A 21,090-nucleotide genomic window follows, 5' to 3' on the forward strand; every position below is an offset into this window, starting at 1 on the left:
AGCCAGGAGATTGAGCAGGGGATGATATTGAAGAGGGCAGAAAGAAATGAGACGAGAGCGCCACCGAGGCACAAGTAAAAGGGGAGGCGGCACGTACGCGGGCGGTCTTTGCCTTTCTCAGACAAACAAGGACACTGGATACAGAGTGGAAATGAATCATTATCCCATGGACTAATTCTTCCACCGTGGCGCGGGGAGCAATCTCGCTCTCATTAGCGACTGGGGGCTAGTTAGGATGAAGATCAAGCGGGTATTTATTTGTTTTGCGGATGTTTTGTCATGATATGGAATGGGATCGATTGTCTTTTCTTTTTTGATGTCTCCGTGACAAACGTATCCGTTTTCGGATGACCAGACGACAAGTCGACTCTCCGACTTGACACCCATTTTAAAAGCTCGAGGTCCAAACTGCTAACCGGTCGTTTTGGGGCAAAAATGTCATCTTCCACAACATGAGGGCAGCAACCTTGTGATTGAGAGAATTTCATTCATCGCGCACACGAACCAACATGCAACAACGCAATTGTGTTGCTTTTCGACAGTGCCGTAACACTTGGCATGCAACCGTACAATGCAAGGCAGTGGAAAAATTTTACCAAAAAATGTGACCACTTACAAACTCGAAATACAAAGTACAAGTTAAAGAGAAACAGTGAAAAAGAGGGATGTCTTTTTTTGGTTGTGCAGCAGCTATGCTGAACACACGATGGCAGCGTCCAGTTTGACCCCCACTCATTTAAACGGCTATCCGATGTCATCAGGAATTTTATTTGTACTTCTTTTTCTTTGGGTCCATGCCCGTCAGTTGAAGTACTTCCCTCTCTGAAACCTGTGACACAAAAAAAAACCCCGCAAAAAAACATCTTTCGCTTCCTACCAGCAGACGTGGAGATGCTAATTTAAAAAAAAAAAAAAATCATTACATTTATCATTTTGAAAGCATCTGGCCAAAACCTGCAACGTCAACATCTGGAAAATTTCACTTATTATTTTCCACAAATCTAGACAAGCAGTCCATGTGTGTGTGTGTGTGTGTGTGTGTGCGTGTTGTTGTTTTTAAAAATTTTTGACCAGTCCAAAATGTTGAAAAAGACTTGCTCTCTTTGAAAAAAAAAATGTTTTTAAATCATGATTTTGGACGTACAAGGATTCGGCTTGGTGCCAGCGCTATTTAAATAACTTTTGATGTCTTCAGCCTGATCAACTTAGTCAAATAGCCGACGCCAGAGTTTGGCTTCATAATCACGACTGCGTTCCAGACCAAATGAGTTGCGTTAATGTACTGCGAGTCATACAGATAATCCTGCAAACTGAAAGCAGTGGTGCGGAACACGCCGTCACGGGCTTGGAGCTGTTCAACGCCTACGACAAAGCGCAGCCAACCATGCGTTAGAGCTCACGTCGCGAAGAAAGAGATCTTGTAAATCCTAGTAATGAAGACATCAAGAGTGTTTACATTTCATATTTTCAAATCATCACTTTGGTTTGGATGCGCTCAAAATAATGCAGTGGGTCTGATTGCTACATTTCAACTGTAAGAATGCATTGCCGCTCAAATAGAAAAATGTCTTCATTCACACGTATGTGTGTTGTTACAGTACAAAGGGGAAAAAAAAGTTAAAAAGTCAGTCCGCATTATAATGCTTCGAGAGGGTAGAAGTGCCGGAAACAACCAGAAGCGATTGCATGTGCTGGAGTGAAAAGCAGAAAAATAGTCAGCAAAAGGCAACCAAAAGCGTAGCAACTGGCCATTGGAACGGATTCATTCATTTACTTTGGCCTGACCGGGAAAGTACTTTGGGTTTTGAAAGTAATTCTTGGCAACTATGCAGGCAATAAATGCACAGAGTAGCATTTTTAACCAGCATTGTAGCCAAAAGCAACTTTAATGCCACGGGGGATTTGTCCAGTCGATACTGGGCTGACATTTTGAAGTCAAAACAATCTTGCTGAACACACAGCTGACAGAAAGTATCTATTCAGCTCAGAACTTACCGTCCTATGGCCGCCGATACGCAGTCTTCTGATCTGTATGTTCTGCGTACTCATTAAAACATTTATAAAAATAAAGAAACTATTTGTGCACTATAATCAGGCATCAATAGACAAGGAAAAGGTTAGCTCAGTCAGTCAGTTAGTTAAATGAACTAACTAAGCCTGACCCAGGACTAAATTTTTCCTAAAATATTGCCGTTACTGCACATTCATCAAATGTTTCAGTTGGCGGCAACAATTTGAAGCCTGAAACCGTTTAGTTGTTTTTTTTTTCCCCTGCAGTGAAAATGTGCGCGAGTGCATTCTGCTGTCGAGGTCTCTCGCGATTGTACACATTTTTTTGTTCAGTATAAAATAATTGCTTCGACACAGCACGCAGTCAATGATTTTGCAGGGAGCCTCCCATTAAACTTGCATGATGGCGAGAGGAGAAGCATGACAGGCACGGCCGTGTAATGGCTTCTCATCACTGACAAATATAAATTACTTTGTGATATGTCGTTATACAAGCGGCGATGTCAGACTTGAAGCGTAGATGCACATCCGGCCACATCATCCTGCATGAGTGCGCGCGACACATTAAATGCAAAAGTGTCTATATATATTCCAGGCCCGTCGACAATATCGCTCACTAAACAATTGTTAAAGGCTCCAAGCAGTTGTTTACCTGCAATCCCGTCCTAACAGGGAAACGGAAGCGAACCAAAGACAATAACGTGCCCCTCACTTGGTTTGGATTATACATTGGCATTTGGGTAATTTCTGCATGCACAGGATTAATTCTTGCTTCGACATCATCCCGAATGGATTAAAGACTGAAAAGGATTTGTGACATTTACATTATGCAGAAGAGTCGCTTTGAGGACGGAAAAGTCTATTTCAGTTATATTAGGAAAGACTATCGAAGATACGACTTCTATGAAAGCTGATTTCGAGTTTTCAGAATTCATTTGCCCGGTGCTTCAATCTTACGGCGACACTTTAAAGGGAGTCCTTCTCGGTGACAATGAGATGCAACGCTTCCGATCCCGTTTATTCTTGTCTTCTCTCCAAGGTGAGCTAAAATCAACACACGTGTAAGCAGTGAATTAATGGGTCAATGGTGTGTTAGCTGGAACCTGCTGAAGGTCACTCTTCTTGTTTGGATTCTTTGCTTTGTGCTTTCCTTAGACAGAGGTCGTCACGACACATTGTTTTCTCAAAGGCTTCCATCAAAGTAATCTCTTCTGGCATTGATTACCTTGGCTCATTAACAAACCCTCTAAAGACACCCCCCGCCCCCCTCCCCTTTCCATACACACACGCCCACATCTCTATCCATTGATCCATCTATCTCTCTCTGTAGCTAGCTATCTATGAAGCTAGCTATCTAGTTAGCCAGCTATCTAACTATCTATCTGTCCATCCATCCATCCATTGGGTCTTTGACACAGAAAACACAAACTGCTCATGCAGTGCACACGTTCCTCCAAATTAGCACTTCTTCTCAAATCAATCGTGCCCATGATTGCTGATTGCATTCTGTGTTAAATGCAACTGAATGCAACTCAAATCGGTTCTATTTGTTTATTCAGGAAATGACAAGTCAAGTCATGAAAGCCGAGACCATAACAAACCAGGGACACCCTGCTAAATCCATTTGTTTGAGAGGATTTTGTTAGCATTTTCATGTCTCTCGCTTTGATGACATGGCAGTTCAGATCTGTGCAAGATATGGCCAGCCAGCCACATTCCAACCCATCCGCAGTCCCATACGAGGTCACTATGAAGAGGATGGTGGCTTCACCACACAAAATAATTCGGAACATACTGTACTGAGTCCCCCTCACCTGAATGAGCAGTCTCCAGCCGCCAGAGCGGTTGTGGCGGCTGTGGCTCCCGCCTCGGGGACGGCGGCTCTGGGCAGACATCGACCGGCTTTGGACGCCGCAGAGTGAAGCTCGCGAGACGTTGACTATTGTTCAGTGAAGGGCTGTTTTGCTGCATGATGGGATTTACGGTTTGTGTGGCAATGGCACCTCACATCATGCCATTAAAAAGAAACGTTGGCATGTTGGGCATCGGAGTAGGCGTTACTCAGCATTAGCATGTTACAGTACAATTGTCAGGCACATTTGGCTGTTACTGGTGCTACTTCATTGTCTTATTTTGTACAGACATGGTTTACTCGTCATGATTTATGAGCATTTTATATTTCGGAACCAGCAATTAGAACAAGATGTCGACCTGTGACTTTGATGCTTTTTGGGAAGCCATGAGTGTCTTGTTCAATTCTGGAACAGCATGGCATATTGTAGCTCAAGGAGAAAGAAATGGGGCTGGGGGAAGATGATCCAGAAAAGAAGGCCCAAATAGAACAGGTAGAGCCGTTTCAAATATGCTCCACCATTGTCTAGGGGCAGGTATTTTTAGGCCTATGAGCCACAGTTCACTGGCGCTTCCGACAAGGATTGTAGGGCGACAGCACGGGAAAGTGAGACAGTGGGGGAGGAAAGCAAGAGCGAAGGCGTGACGAGGGGGGAGGTGGGGGAGTGAGAGAGAGCAATAATACGTTGTCTTTGAGGAAACCTTCAGTGTCAGATAACCACTGGCAGAGACCGTTGCATGACATGAGCCCACCGGGGGTTTGACACGCGCTTCTTAATTCTGTAATGATGCCACTTGCTCTTTTATGTGATAGAGACTGAGTCCACTTTATTTCCCTGGGCCACTCGCATCAAGCGTTTAACTCTTGGGATGGGCCACAGAGATGTGTGTCAACATTCGAAAGAATGGTGTGCCTGCGCAATAATTGCAAGGTCTGCATTGGCCCTATGTGTGCCCGGCGGCTGCTTCCTTTGTATAATCGTTGGGCTGTTTTACATCATTGTCCTTTTATTCAAACGGCAAGACCCCGCTGGAGGAAAAAAAAAAAAAAATGGAGGCAAAACCCCGTGTGCAGTAGTTTAACAGAAATATCCTTTGTCTATGCTTATGTACAACTCAGACAACTACCCCCCGCCCCCCGCCCCCACCAGAGTGCCTAATAAATCAAACTATGCCATGTATACTTGTGTATACTTTTTAAATGTTCTACTAACCTACAGCATGAAAAGAAAAGACCCAAATAATATAATTGACCAAAGCTGCCACCATGTTCCCGTCCAACGCCTGCCTGTGAACTGAACGGTATCCTCCGCCTTGCCATGGGATACGAGAGATGAGGAAATGAGGTGTAATTGGCCTCGTCTTGCCGTAGTGCTAAGAAGTCTGATGACACACCTGTGAGAGCCGGGTCGACTGGTCGCTTGAGTGTTTCCAATTAGATCAGATTCTCGCTTAAGCAAAGTGACGAGGCTTCGTATGCGCTGCCCGGGCAAGACGATCTGCTCGTCGGCGTTGCTTCTATTTCTGTCGAAGTGGCGCTTGACAGCATTTGCATTTGAACTCTTCATCTTTGCATAACATAGCCAGTGCAGCGGCCGCATCCGTAATTAGAGTTGCTTTTTTGGAAAATGACATTATTTGTCGAAACTGACCTTTATAATGTTTGCCTTGATGCCACGGCGAGCAGGAAATAGCAGCGGCGTCATCTTGTGATTGGCCGTTGATGGAGCTCCCAAAGTATTGTGGAGGATTTATCCACCTTGCCTCTTCCTGAATTCAATGTATAGCAACTGTGTATAGGAAATCAATTGCTTCCACAATCCGTCACCCAAAAGTGACAGGGACGGCCATGTTAGTGTTCAGGAGGCAGCTGGCAAGGTATGAAGCTCTGCTCATTAAACTCACCCCTCATGTCACAGCGACGGAGGTATCTGCCGTCAATTGGGATCATCTGAGGCCTTCTTATTTTATTCTCTCTTGTACTGCAAATCGCATGAGCAGGATAAAAATGAACAATCTGAAGTATCCACCAGAAAAGTGAATGGAAGTTCCAGCACAGTTTACCACAAAACCTGAAACAACAAGAACTGCAACGGCGTTTTAACGTAGGCGCGGTACCCGTGTCTCAAACTGTAACTATCGCGTGAGTCAATCTGAAAGTCCGATCGGACCATCTGCTCCACTCACACAATCTTTAAACACCCTGTTCAACAATTCTCCCATCGTGACGGACCAGGTGATAGGTAGTGATGCTGGGCAATTAATCACACGGTCACGCACCATTAGAGGTGCCTCAGTCTGGCCGCGGTCGGATCTCTCCGGGTGCCTAATCCTATTTTGGGTCTGGCGGGTGGACAGAGGTCTGAGAAAGCAGAACCTTCACACGATTATCCCCAGTGATCAGCCTTATCGACTGGATGGAGTCGCGGAGGAATTTGACCGCCTTCTTGTGACAAGGCGCTGAAATCTCGTTCTTACAGTTACAGAGTCACAGATTTGTCGTTTCCGACCGGCGGATTTGTGTGACTGGCTGAGTGTACAAAGCTTATGGATTTGGCTTCACTGACCAGCCCTGTTGACCAAAAACCGACTGTTTGCTTTCAGGCTTCAGGTCATAAAAATATTTGCCGTGTTGGATGAGCTACTTGCAATTAGCGAGCTGAACTGCGTGCTAGTATGCATTAAGAGTATCTTAACTACATAAGGGTAATGCAGCTAGCGTAGCTACAATGCGATGGCAAAAGTCGCCAAACTACATCAAGGCCAATTCAATCGCGTGGACTTTCGAAAAGTAAAATGCCAGTTTCACATTTTGTGAGTGTGCGAGAGGGACACTTCAGAATAAATTTTCTGGATATTCATGCAGTGGAACCTCGTTTTCACGTACCCCGTTTACATTTTTCACCGCTACAACATTCACATTTCAAAGTCCCGATTTCACATCACTCATTTTCTATGTGCCAATTTTCCTGACAACTAACTCCTTTATAATGTAAACTTCATTATGATGTCCAGATTTTTTTGCCACAAAACAGTGAAAAGGCTTCGTGATGACGAACCGCGGGAGGCTCACTGCTACGCAATGAGTGCAGAATCCGACCTCGCATTTGAGTCAACCTGACATTGCAGGGCTGGGTTATAAGAAGGAGACGGAATTGTCATGATGTGGATAACGTGTTATTCCTGTGCGCTGACAATCAAGCAATTCGTCATAACGTAAAACAAGTCAAAAGGTAAGGCAGGCCTGGACACCTTTGTCCCGTTTTTGAACCTCCAAAGAAAGCGCAAATCGGTCGATGTTGATTGACAACGGGAAGACAAAGTGACAGACTTCAAGCCTCCCAACCGACGAAGACAACTTCTCAAGATTATGCACGAACCACCTGAAAGGCCCACGGGACGTGGAGGACAACATTCAGTCTCTTGTGATGTGCGGCGCCTCACGCTCGTTAAGTATCTCAACCAATGCCCGAGGGTCTCATTTTGACCAGTGCTGATGAGCACGAGTCGCCCAAATGCGTTGGAATGTGCACACTTACCCGCTCACACATGCAGAGGAAAGACTGTTTTGCATCTAGTTGACGATGCTAATCCCAAATGTGGATTATTGGTTCTGAGAACAGCGATTCCCACTTGTCATTCGGGGCTGATTTCAGAAATGTTTGTGCAAGAGCCAGCAAGATTGGAAACCCGTTCATTAACATGTCACACAATGATTATTTCTCTCCTCCAACACACACAGCCACTTTTTGGTCTTGAATAACAGTACACTGAAAAAAAATGGTGTGTTGAATTTACTCCGTTTTATTTTGTCAAGCGGTCGCGCAAAACAAAATCATCTGGATCCAGATACATTTTTTAAGTAGATCGACTTTGATTGTTTGATTTTTAAGCAGGTTATACAGCCACTTACAAAACGTATCTGGTTTGATTTTGTCCATCCGCTTGACAAAAGAAAATGGAGTAACTTCAACCCAAACTTGTTTTCAGTGTAGCAAGACAGTTTTTGCTTTTCAGTTTTGGAATATGGTTAGCTTAGTTTTGTGTTATGTTTAGTACACACTAAAACACACACGTAGCTTCATAATGACCAAGAGATGAATATCTAGCTGCACTTTCTCTCAACACACCAAAACTCGGATATGACGCATTGCTGCCGCGTCACTACGACTTTTATTCAATACCCGGCCAAGATATCGGGGTCAAATGTTGATAGTGGAAACGAGCGCCTGGAGGTGGCAACTTTTAATTTCCCTCTTCCTTAAACAAGCGCTGATTTCTCACTGATCCGAAATACATCTCGGTCTATTCCACCAGAGTACATCTTGATAATTAATGACTTCATTAAAACACTAGCGGGACTCTGAAAGGGGTCACTTTTGTCCCAGTTCAATCCAATCTTTTCTCCAGTGCAACGAGGGCGCCGAAAATAACGCGCGCCAACCAATGCCTTGAACCTTCCCAATGGTGATCCGCGCTCGGCGTTGAGGTCCTCTCAACCACTTTTCAGTTCGGGCGAGGGTCTTTGACGGCGCTCAGACTCAGATTAAGTGTCAAGTTGCTGGAGGGAACCCCGAGACAGCTCATTTCTCACGGGGAAGCCGAAGGGAAAATAAGTTTTCTTCATCCGAAGCGGGACGAGTCACTTTGTTTTTATCTGCTCAATGTCGTTCTCCCAGTCTCTCATTGGCTAATCAATGAAACCCAAGAGGGCTCATCAGGCACCAAGAAATGTCAGCCAAAAGCTTTTGATCCGCTGACCTTCATCCACTGCGCTCCAGCAAAAAAAAAAAAAAAATACCATCGTGAGTGATCCGCGTTTGCATGCTTTTAATGGGCCTCGGAGGGCCCGCTTGAAAGTCCTTTGTCTCCGCAGGGTCAGTTTTCTTTCCTGTACGAGCAGAGCCTCAAAAGGCTCGGCGATATTGCCTAACATCTCCCCCAAGATTCATACATCATCGTACGTACGACAGTAAACTAAGAGGCTTATTAGTAATACATGATTAAGTGATTACTTGTTAATCGGTACAGTAAAATACCGATTATGCCGGAAATGGAGCATGGGTTAAATATGGAAATCATCTGACTCTAATTCCTTCAAGCGAGGCGCCAAACCGTGAAGACATCTCGCTAACCTTTTGCAGTGCGAGAGATAGTTGCAAGGAAATGCAACCCTTGTTGTCGTTATTTTTATTTATTTATCCCCCACCCAACTTCACTCCAACGAATTTCTTCTTTTGGGGCAACTCAGCGAGTTGATGTTTATTCAAGGCCACGCATATTTCGTGTCTGCGTCCTCACTTGTAATGACATTCTGGCCGGGAGTGAGAAACTTATTTGGCTTTCTGAGGCGACCATTTATCTTAATCTGAGGTGACCTAAATCCACGGCCTCGCCCGCAGTACCGTCTTTGCCTTTAAAACAGAATCTCACACTCCGTCCTCCCGTGTACCCATCGCTCCCTTAACCACAATTGATGAAACTAACCTTTGAATATTCGGCCGGTATTCATTCATGGGCAGAAGCGCCTCCGACATGCTGCCCGTGCACACGAGTGCAAAAGAAGTGATGTTGTCCACCGCACAAAAATGAAGCTGAGACAAGGGCGCGGGGTTCATTGAAGCATGTTCAAAAAAAAAAAAAAAAAAAAAAAGGGGCTTATCTGTAGTCACAGCAAAAAAAAAAAAAATCTAACATCTTGACAGTGTGAACAGATCTGGTGGATAAATCAGAAAAATGAGGACAGCGGCCGCCGCTCATGCACTCTTTTGTGAATTGTGAAAATGATGTCACGCAAAAAGGGGAGGGAAATAATAGGAGTCAAACTGAACAAATGAACTGCTGTGTCGATTAGTAAGGTCGAAATACTTGATGTGTGGGTGGGTGTGGGTGGGGGACAAGATGAAAGCCACTGTGTGTGGTTTTATCTCGTCACACGAGTCAACACTCACAGCGAAACGGAGGACAATCTACGGATGCAATACACGGATGTTGAGCGCACCTTCTAATTTAAGGCTTGTAATACTAATGAGGCAACCCGATGAGGATTCTCTTAACAAACACTGGCGTTCTATTATAATTCTTTCTTTCTTTATTTATTTGTAAAAACATATATCGTACATAAAGAGTTGAGTTGATATCTTGTACCTCTAAAAGCCAATACTCGTTCGTACGGGATGCTCCTTGAAACTGGAGCTTTTCTCTTGAGCAAACAACGTCCTAAATACATACGGAATATGAATTTAGTCCGACGTAGTCGTTATTTTTATGATATGTGTGAGTGTGAGCGCGGATGGTTTTTGGTCTCAGTGTACCCTGCCTGCGATTGGCCGGCAACCGGTTCAGGGTGTCCCCCGCCGACTGCCCGAAGACGGCTGGGATAGGCTCCGGCACCCCCCGCGACCCTTGTGAGGATAAGCGGATCGGAAAATGGATGGTTGGACTTTCTGTCTTTTATCTCATGCAATGAATAAAAACCAAAACAACAACAACGTTGCGGTGTATGTTCCATCTTCATTTCTCGGAAAGTCACGTTCCCGCTCGATTCCTTGGCAAACGAAGCAGAAATTGTTATTCACAAGAGTTGTGAGGAAAGAAGAACAAAGATTTTAATGAGTGGGAAGTGATTTTAAGAAGATACGCTGCAGCAAGGCCAAAGTTTGCAGGTAACAAAGAAAAAGACCCAACCCGGAATCGATCGCTTCTCTTTGTTTCGACACACACTAAACTGTTTGTGAATCCAACCATCTATTAATCCTGTGCCCACGGACGGGTTCATATTTCACGGAGCGGCAACCGGCTTTCAGAGGGCTGGGGGGGGTGTTAAGGTGCTAACGAACGTCACACCTCGGCAGTGCTGCTACCATTAGACTGGAAAATATTCGCCTGGTGTTTGGGAACCACTCTCCTCATCTATCCATACCAATGCTTGTCACGTTTTGCGATGTATACCCTTGTAAAACATCCTTGGAAGTCAGTGCGTCCCAATGTTGTTGGTAAAAATGTGCATTAGTTGGCAGACGTCTGCGAGAGCTCTGCAAGAGATCTGCTTCTTTGTTGTATTTGTCATATGCTGTTTGTTGTCCTTCGTACACAGCCCTTAAGGTGACACGGAAGAAAAAAACAGCATTGCATTCCCTTGCAAAGTTTTGCGTTCTCTCGCAAAGATTGCGAGATGATTCATCATTTTATTTATTTATTTATTTATTTACTTATTTGTTTGCACAAGAACGTTTGTTGTTGTTGTTGTTGTTGTTGTTGTTTTAAGAAAATACACGTTTCTGTGCTTCCGGGTCAGTTTGGCGACTGTAGCCTCTAACAAGCAGCTGTTTGAGAGACGACAGTCTGCTTCAGATGTTTTTGGCTTATTTATGCGTAAGATAAGGAACTGATTTTTTTTTTCTTTGTATTGCAAGCCAATGTCGAAGTAAAATGCGATTAAACTTGCCCACGGGTGAAAACGCTCCACCTTTCTTGCTTTCATTTACCCGGAAGATGACCTGGAAGTACATAAACACGCTTTTAAAAAAGGTGTTTCCTTGCCAAAAAACCCCAAAACTTTTCGTTATCTCACAGCCTTTGCCTGTTGTGCATGTTTTTTCTTTTTTATTAGCATTTTGGCTACGAGATTAGCCGAAGTCGAAGAATCGATGCTTAATGGTTGCGCTTTTTCGCAGCAAACGTGTGCCAGCGCTCATTTTGATGTGGAATGTCAGTGCTCAACAGCCGCGGGGCGCTTGTGTTTTTTTTTTTGTTTGTTTTTTTTTTGCACCTGTAATGGACAGCATTTTTCCCAGCCCCATTTTGTTCAGCAGAGATGTTGGCGCTGTTGGGACAGTCTGCGTTGGTTCGGCTGGATGGATAGCTGGTGGAACCGAGGAGGGGGAGAGAGGAGCCTCGGCGTGGAGCGAGGAGGCCTATTTGGAACTGAGAGTCACGCGCTTGGAATTGAAGCGAATTGACACCGGACAGGAGCAGTCAACCAATGTCTTTTTTTCGTTAATGGGCGCGACAGCTTCTTGTTTACTTTCAAACTTAGCTTGTAGCAGACGTGTAGCAGCCTTTGATTTTTCTCCTCTTTCATCGACAACAATTCAAACAACAAGGCGTCTGCAGGAAGAGGGCTTACGATTGCATGACTGTCCATGTCTTATGTTATGTCTTCTGTTATGGGACCGTATTTTGTTATTTGATGTAAACTTTTCTGTCAAGCGCTTTGTTACAGCTGCGGCTGTTGTGAAAGCGCTCTCTCAATAAAGATGGATTGTAAAATGTGATCAATGTAGAAAGCGCACCGCTCCAAAAAGACCACATTTTGCTGCGTCGCATCAGAATTCTGAAGGGGCACACAAACAATTGACAGTGGCTTAAAAATAATAAGAAGAGCGGCTAACAGAAACAAACAATTAAATCAGTCCCTTTGAGGCTGATTTGGCTTGAGCAAAACGAGCGTCCCGAAAGGCTTATCAGCCAGTTCGGAACATGAGCCGTATTCATGTGTTTGTTTGTTTTTGAAGTGTTGCGCTCGTTCGAAATTCCAAAGACCGTTCCGCTCCCTTTGTCTTTTCAATTAGAGCAGGATGCCAACTGCCCCGTGATATTGCCTCTGCCAAGGAGAACGCTGCCAATACTACCGATGAAACTCTCAGGGAGGGTAGACGCATCATGGAAGAACCTAAAGAAAGGGGGCGAGCCACGTCACGAGCATGATACCTGTCAATGGCCCCCAAATAATTTGGGATACGATCTGTTCACTTGAGAAAATTCATCGGGTGGCTGCAACCCTTTCAGTTTATGGAACTGACCCACAGTCATTTTTAACGCTGTATGAGAAAGGCAGCAACAAAGAACGGTTTGTTGTGTTTTTTCTGGTTACGCATATCGAACTGGTTGAGGTAACGATGGAAAGCTAACAAAAACATCAGAATCTGAAGCTTCCAGCGAAAATGGCCGAGTTTGTGTGTTCTGCAGTGCTGACATTGGGGTCAGATTGACAGTCTGAGCAAAACTGATTGCTGTGTTTTCCATTCAATTAGCATCCGTTGAAAAACTACGTAGTGATATTTTTCTGACTGTTTCAACCTGCGGGCCGTCAGAGACTCCAGAACAAATTGCATCACAATGTGTCTATCACTCTCTGCCATGTTTTTCTTTTGTAATTCTCCACAGTTTGCATCTTTGCAAGTTATTTACACATTTTTCTTTTGAACAAACTAGACTGTTACTATTGCCAAACGCAAATACACTGCCCTTTTTTTTATTTTTTATTTTCATTGTTTTGAAATTGTTGTAATGTACTATACATTGCCTTTTTTCTTCAGTATTTTTATGTCACTGTTGTTCTTTTTAATCTTTTATATTCTTTGAACATGTGGTGGGAGATGAGCAAAGTGAGAATTTAAGTGCACAGTGGTACTGTGTGTGTTTTAACTGTGCACATTAATCAAGGTTTAAGTCCAAGGTTTGAGTATAACAATATGGATGAAACTGTCGTCTCAATCAGGGTTGTGATTCCTGTTGTGGTCGTGCTGCTTTTTTTGCGCGTTTTCTTCCAACGTGTCAAAGAGTGCAGCGTTTGGCATCGTTCTATGACATGCCTTGGTAACAAGCGGCAAACCGCAGTTGTTATTTTGTATCATTCCAATGAAAATTGGACGCATACTGGTAAAAAAAAAAAAAAAGGCACGACAATTTTAGAGCCCATTAGTCATTGTGTAATTCAGCGAGATCTTTCCTCTCATTCCTCTACGTACTGCTGTGCATGCGTCTTTTTGTACAGTATCTTATCTCAATCTTGCTGATGAAGCGCAGAAAAAAAAAATGATACCCTTGGGCTACTTTCACATGCTCACAACGTGCCACTGTGATTTATTGTTATTGTTTTCGGTTTGTTTTGTTTTGCTGTTGTGTCTTTATGGCCGTTTAGAAAAACACATTGAATACAAAGGACCACAGTTACGTTTAAGAAATGAAGTTGCCACGGTGTTATACATATTAATGTTTCTGTTGTTGGTGGTGGTGATGGTATTTTTTTGGCTCTGACGTGTACGTATTATGAATACCACGGGGTGACCAAATCTGGTCCTTGAGGACCGCTATCCTGCATATTTTAAATGTTTCCAAAACACCTGATTCAAATCGTCAGTGTCATTGTCAGGCTTTGACAGAGCGAGCTGATCGGGTATGTTGGTTGTGGGTGTGGTTGGTAGGGGGACATCTGAAACATGCAGCCCTCGAGGACCGGATTTCGACGCCCCTGATGCATACCGTAATTGCTGCCATTTTTATTCTGAAAATGTTTATTTTGAAGTACTGTAGCGGAAATTGTGTGTCTCCGTAAGCTTTACACAGAAACCAAGAAGCACTTGTGGCGGTTTTTGCCATGCCTGTCACGTACTTTTTTCCTCGTCATTCCTCTGAGTGATTCTACAAAGTTAATATCAAAGGTTTGTTGAAGCATCACATTTTTTTTTTTTTTTTTACTTTGAGCACCATCTTTTGGAGAGGACTGTCCTTGATTGAAATCAGGCCAATGTGGTCTGCAGTATTTGGGATTATCTGTCGTGATTAGCCTTGACGCTTAGCAAAGCTGTCTTTGTCATCAATGTCATATGTTGCTGTATGTTGTCATTGTGAACTTTTAGTTCTACGATGTGTTACGGCGTGTTGCTGTGCAATTAACATCTGCAAAAAGGAAGCGCAGTCTCGCATCCACTCAATGGCCGGCATATATACTCTTGTTAATTGTGTCATTTGGAAATTGTGTTTATGATTGAAAATAATCTTCAAATGGTTAAAAGTGCTTCTAAAAAGCACAGCTTTCAAACGGCAGCCAAAGGCCTGAATGCAACTTCAGCTCTGACTTTTAATTGAGTCGAATTCATGACGTCCACCCACGAGTTGCTCAAATGTCGAACGAGCCCACTATGCATTCCCTCTTAATCGGATGAGCGCCGACTCTCTTTTGAAAGCAGTTAATTTGATGTCCAAAACAAACTGCAAATAAAATCATGCGGGAACTTCCTCCATCTTAAACCCGCAGGGTGTAATAACCTGTCAAGATTTCCCCCCCCAATATATTTATTTACCCTCCGTGTGACATACGCTCTTGGAGCATTTCAGTGCTTGTTTGTCTCTCAAAGCAGTGCAAATAATCTTCCAAGGAAATTAAGTCGACAACAGCCGGCGATGTTGCACTGCCACGGGCCGAGCATGAGGGATTTCGACTGGGTCTGACTAATACTTGTATTTTTTGCGCTCAGGCAGCGTCTTTCTTTCCCCGATTGTCGATAGGAATGCATAAAGGCTTTGAAATCGCTGTCTTCCACTAATCTTCTCTTTGCAATCGTCTATTACAGTGGCACAGTTAAAGCAAATGAACGCAATTTGGTGGCTGAAATCACGTTAATCCTTTGGGCTCATTTGTCAATCATAATGTCAATTTTGAAGCGCCGACTGAATGCGCAGCGTAATCGAGAATCAAAGTCTTCATTTGGCACCCCTTCTCGTCTGCTTTTGCATCCGCAGATGCCGCCGTGTTTTTTGATGGGGCAGAGCCCCTTGAGGCTCTCACAATGCGGGGCAGCAACTTTTCGCGGAGAAGCCCAGACTTGCCTCTCCCGAGCCACTTCATCCAGTTCTTCCGATGTGAGCCTGAGCTTCCCGGTCTCTGGAGTCGCTCCGGCGTGTCTTCCTCCCCGTCGCTGGTAACTATCGTACGGGGATCAAGCAGCCCATACCCGGGGGTCTACTTCGCCACGGTCCCGAAGCGCTCACACCAAAGAACTCCTGGAGGGACGCGACTTTCGAATGTTCACAAAAACCAAGTAAACTGGTTGGGCCGACTCCCATGCAGCCTCGAGGACCGCGCTGAGGGTGTCATGCTGGTCCACTGTTCCACAGCCAGGACGAAAACCACACGGCTCCTCCTGAAGCTGAGATTTGGCGGACGCTCCTCTCCAGCGCCAGGAAATAGTCTTTACCGGAGAGGCTGACGAGTGCGAGTCCCCCCTGTAGTTGGAAAGCAGAATTCGGACGTCCTTAGATTGGAATAATCCAAAGGTGGATACAAATGGTGGCATCGATGCGTCGTTGTTGTGAGACGGCAACAGTCACATTGTTGTGTGGCATCATGACTTTAGTGGAATCATGTCATGAATATTTGCTCGGTCACATAGAAAGTCTTGCGTCTCGGAATTCATTTCTCAATTTGAATTCGCCTTCAACACGGAAACATTTCCCACAGAGTTCACAATGTGAAAATAAAAGTGACAAATACAAACTCAGAGAGAGCGGAACTCTTTTCATTGACTTTTTTACGATTCAATAAGTGTTCAACGCTTGTTCAGCAAATTCTTTGCTTTTTCCTAAAGTGTCGAGAATAATTGTTTTATGTTGTCTCACCTATGGGATCGTTACATGGAAGCAATTGTTTGGATGTCAATACTGGATGTCTATTTTACAATATATTGGACAGAAGCCACACGACACAGAAGCAATTACAGTCATAACGGCAAAATGCACCGTCAGCTTTCCTATAAGAGTTGATTTTTTTATTTCATTTTTTTGGGGGGGCGTTAGTGTAAAAGACAGTGTGTATGCAAAGTGCTTGAACTAAAAGTTCCTATGCAGTGTTCCTGAACTAAAATAAGCACCCTGTTTTCACAGTTGTAATCTAATCTTAATCTAGACTGCATGGATGGATGAGCGAATTTTGATCCCGACACGATAGCAGAGGGTGCGCGGGTGTCGCCTGCACAGACAGTGCACAGAAATGAGTGCAGCGGACACACAGTTGGGGCAGTAGAATGAGTTGCCCTTCAACGTCTTGCATTGCAGAGGAGGAGCATGACATGACAATGAGTCGATGATACAGACCCGTCCACCTGTACTCTCGAAGCCGCTCATTTTACGAGTCAAATTTTCCATTTGCAATCGATTCAACTACCGCCACTGCCAAAACGTTGAGATTTTAGTATAAATATATTTTTTTTCCGTCTTCCTCAGTTTTCTCAGGATCGAGCAGTGGGCATGCCAAGGTATTCGTCACGGCTTCATGGGGGTATTGAATGTCCTTTTCCTTTCATCACCTTCTCTCATGCAAAAAAGGTGGTGAGCATTGTGCTGGTCCAGCTTGGAACAGGCACCACGGAGAGGGGTGAACGGGGAATCAATCAACGGGAGGGGTGGGATTTGTTTCCCAATTGTTTTTTTATTGATTTTATTAGTCCACGCAAGGTCTTAACGCGTCTCCTTCCTTCCCTGATAGAAAAACCCACCCGGGAGGACAAAGGCTGAAGCATTCTTGCTGCCAGAAGGCTTGTCTTTCCAGTCACAAGATGTTCTAAAGGCATCCACGAGGGAGATTGGCTCCCAACTGGAGGTCGATGGCATAAACACACGAGCGGCGGGAGGGGGAAAGGCCGTAGCCTGATCCTTGCTGAAAACTCAACCGAGGTCGCGGTCTTGTCGCACTCGGGGACAAGTTGGAAGGTCATGTCGGGCCGGCTCCATGACACACTTCTGGCACGCAGATTGAAAGCGATGCTTTTAGGGTGCATCTGATCAATATGCGGGCTCGTGTATTTCAAGCCGGGGCAACCCAATCACCAAGGTTGAGGACAGTCAAAACCAACTTGGTTCAGTGTTGAGACCAGAGAGTTTGAGAGAGACAGGCACTGTGTGCTGCTCTACGCAGGAACAATAGTTGCCCATTCAGGGCCACAGTCTTCAAACGTGTGGCCAGTTGACTCGCCTCATTCCCTTTTTGGCTCAGCAGGTTTCGGTGAAAGATGAAGTTTTCCGAAGCCACTCTGACACTCTCGACGACGACGATCAATTCTTACTGGCTACATTGACAAGTCGGTCAAGATTTGTGTGTTCGTCTGTGTAGGCCAACGCCCTTGAGGGACTCATTGAGAGCACGGAGGAATACTTTCAGGGAGTGCCTCGTCGTTAAAATTGCTCTCGACGGCGAGTGTTTGAAATTCAACATCAAATTCCACCAAACTGCAGGAACCCTGGTGAAGGAATCTTCTGCGGCTGAAATACTGAAATAAGAAGTTGAACAGTCTGACTGACCGAGCCAGACAGAGTTTTGGTGGGTTTTTTTGTTAGTTTGTTTGGTTTTTTTTTTGTATGGCTTGGCTCCGTGTTTGTGTGTTTGTTCTCGTGCCTTGAGAGCAAACGCTGAACCAACACAGTGATTTGCTGTTTCACTGGGGAGTGTGGTATTGCTTCGCTTGGAGAAGAAACTTTCTGTTGACAAAATATTGCGGCGTTTACAATCATTTTTAAGCTTTGGATGCCACAATAGTGATGATTGCATTTCCTACTCAACCGTTCGCCCGCGATAGCGGGCTCCTCCAGGACAGTCGATAAACGAAACAATCTTTGCCGGTTCGACCTGTACGCGTTGTGTTGAAAACCTACTGCGCAGTGTGCAAGTGGGCACAAAGGTTTCTTGAAAAGTCTGATTTGAGAGCTGGAGCGTGCAATGTCGCATTGACGGAAACTGGGCGTCGGTGGTGCAGATAACAGGCTCTGAATGGGATTGAGGGATTGAGCGATTCCTTGACCTGCTCGTGCTGCTTCGCTGGAACCAGTTGGCGAGGATCCGTATTGGCGCGGTCCTTTCTGGCTCGGTTGAAATGTGACGGTTTTACACTTGGGCGCAGCGGCGCCATCTACAAATAAGCCCTCGAAGCCTGCGCTTTACTTTGAAACAATAATATTGTCTCAGCATTTTCTTGGACGATGGTCTCGCATGAAAATATAAAATATACAATATTACGGTTTCAAACACATACCGAAGTGCCCTTAAACAAGGCCCAAGTGTGAAAAAAAGTGTTGCGCTGATCATGGTGACATGTGAAGGAGCGTGTTCCGCATGATTAATACATGACGTGACACACTTCCACAAAGGTGTTCCCTCTTTGTCCCTTGTTATCATACTTCTACAACGTTTTCATTCGCGTTTCACAGAAGAAATGCAAACGCCACCGGAGCACTAAATTATTCAGAAGCTATGTGAGCTGAATTGCAATCATACGCTTGAATGTCCCATGATGAGTTGACTCAAATGCTGCAGAAAATAAAATAAAATAAACATGAATTGAACATTTCACCTTTGTCAACGTGCTCAGTTGTCAATGGATTTGTAAAAAGGAAACCATTTTGCGGTGTCACTCAGTGCAAACGTGACTGTAAACTGTGATCTCTGCCTTTTGTATATTGCGGCTGTGTTCGTTTCGCGTCACGTTAATGCGACATACGAAAAGCAATATACGTCACGTCAGTTTGTCATGACACTCTTGTATAAATACACACACTCGCACACCTCTTATGTAGCTATCTGTAATTTGTGCAGTAAATAAATCCCTTATACTGATGGTGTAGCGGTACACTTGTCAGTGTGTGTGTGCGCTTGACAAAGGTTGCCACTTTCGCGCCAGCATTTGTCCGCCGATGGAATGACGTCTTGTCCCTAGTTATCGTCAACCCTTTGTCGGAAGTTATCAGGACAAGGCTTCAGCTCCCACTGACCCAGAACAGAATAAACAGGATAGAAAATGGATGAAAGTCATTATTTCCACCCCTATAAGGTTCACATTTCAAAGTCCCGATTTCACTTCATTCGTTTTCCAGTGCAGAGGTGCAGGGTTCGGTGTGTTCATTTCGCGCCACGCGAATGCGACATACGAAAAGCAATATACGTCACGTCAGTTTGTCATGACACTCTTGTATAAACACACACACTCGCACACCTCTGATGTAGTTATCTGTAATTTGTGCAGTAAATAAATCCCTTTTACTGATGGTGTAGCGGTACACTTGTCAGTGTGTGCGCGCTTGACAAAGGTTGCCACTTTCGAGCCAGCATTTGTCCGCTGATGGAATGACATCTTGTCCCTAGTGATAGTCAGCCCTTTGTCGGAAGTTAGCAGGACAAGGCTTCAGCTCCCAGTGACCCAGAACAGAATGAACAGGATAGAAAATGGATGAAAGTCATTATTTCCACCCCTATAAGGTTCACATTTCAAAGTCCCGATTTCACTTCATTCGTTTTCCAGTGCAGAGGTGCAGGGTTCGATTCCGGCTCCCGCATGCCTGCGTGGGTTTTCTCCGGGTGCTCCCTCCCACATTCCAAAAACATGCATGCTAAGTTAAGTGAGCACTCCAAATTGTTCCTTGGGTGATTTTGATGATGAGTGTGAATGGTGGTCCACCTACTGTATGGCCACCCTGGGATAGGCTCCATCGCCCCCCGCGACCCTTGTGAGGATAAAGCGGATCGGAAAATGGATGGATGAAGATATACATATATACCTGTATATCATGTCATCTTATTTCTTTTCCTACTCAAGCACTGACTGACCCTTCCTCAACTGAACGACCCTCCATGGTTTCATTGTGTGAGGCCACGTTCTCATCGTGAATGTCACAGGAGTCGGGAGAACGCCTGCTTTGACCGATTTGAAGAGGTGCATTGAAAGGCTGAATGCAAGACAATCCTTTTCGTGACCGAAGAGCGTTGCTTTGCAGAGCGGTTCCAAACAGGGGCGATGGCTCTGCTTCCCCTCAAGTGTGTTATCTCGTTTGATCGTGGAGATAGCATATTTTGCTCTTCCTCATTTGTCTACTGTATGGCCACCCTGGGATAGGCTCCATCGCCCCCCGCGACCCTTGTGAGGATAAAGCGGATCGGAAAATGGATGGATGAAGATATACATATATACCTGTATATCATGTCATCTTATTTCTTTTCCTACACAAGCACTGACCCTTCCTCGACTGAACGACCCTCCAACTCATCTCATAGTTCTCATAGTTAATGTCATAGGAGCCGGGAGAATGCCTGCTCTGACCGATGAGAAGAGGCGCATTGAACGGCTGAATGCAAGACAATCCTTTTCGTGACCGAAGAGCGTTGCTTTGCAGAGCGGTTCCAAACAGGGGCGATGGCTCTGCTTCCCCTCAAGTGTGTTATCTCGTTTGATCGTGGAGATAGCATATTTTGCTCTTCCTCATTTGTCTTCTTTTTGACAATGCAAAATAATCTATTCCACCCAATTTCAGGTTTCGGGGCCTGAAACGCAGGACCGCCGGATCAATATTTGCCAAGTTTAAACCACAGGATTATCCCTCTCTGTCAGGCTCGCAACAGAAGCTCTCGACTGTGACACAAATGTCGGAGCGTCCTCCACCATTTGAGAAGGTCACACCTCCAGT

The sequence above is a fragment of the Hippocampus comes genome, unplaced genomic scaffold, assembly GCF_001891065.2.
Source record: "Hippocampus comes isolate QL1 unplaced genomic scaffold, H_comes_QL1_v1.1 scaffold21, whole genome shotgun sequence".
Taxonomy (NCBI): Eukaryota; Metazoa; Chordata; class Actinopteri; order Syngnathiformes; family Syngnathidae; genus Hippocampus; species Hippocampus comes.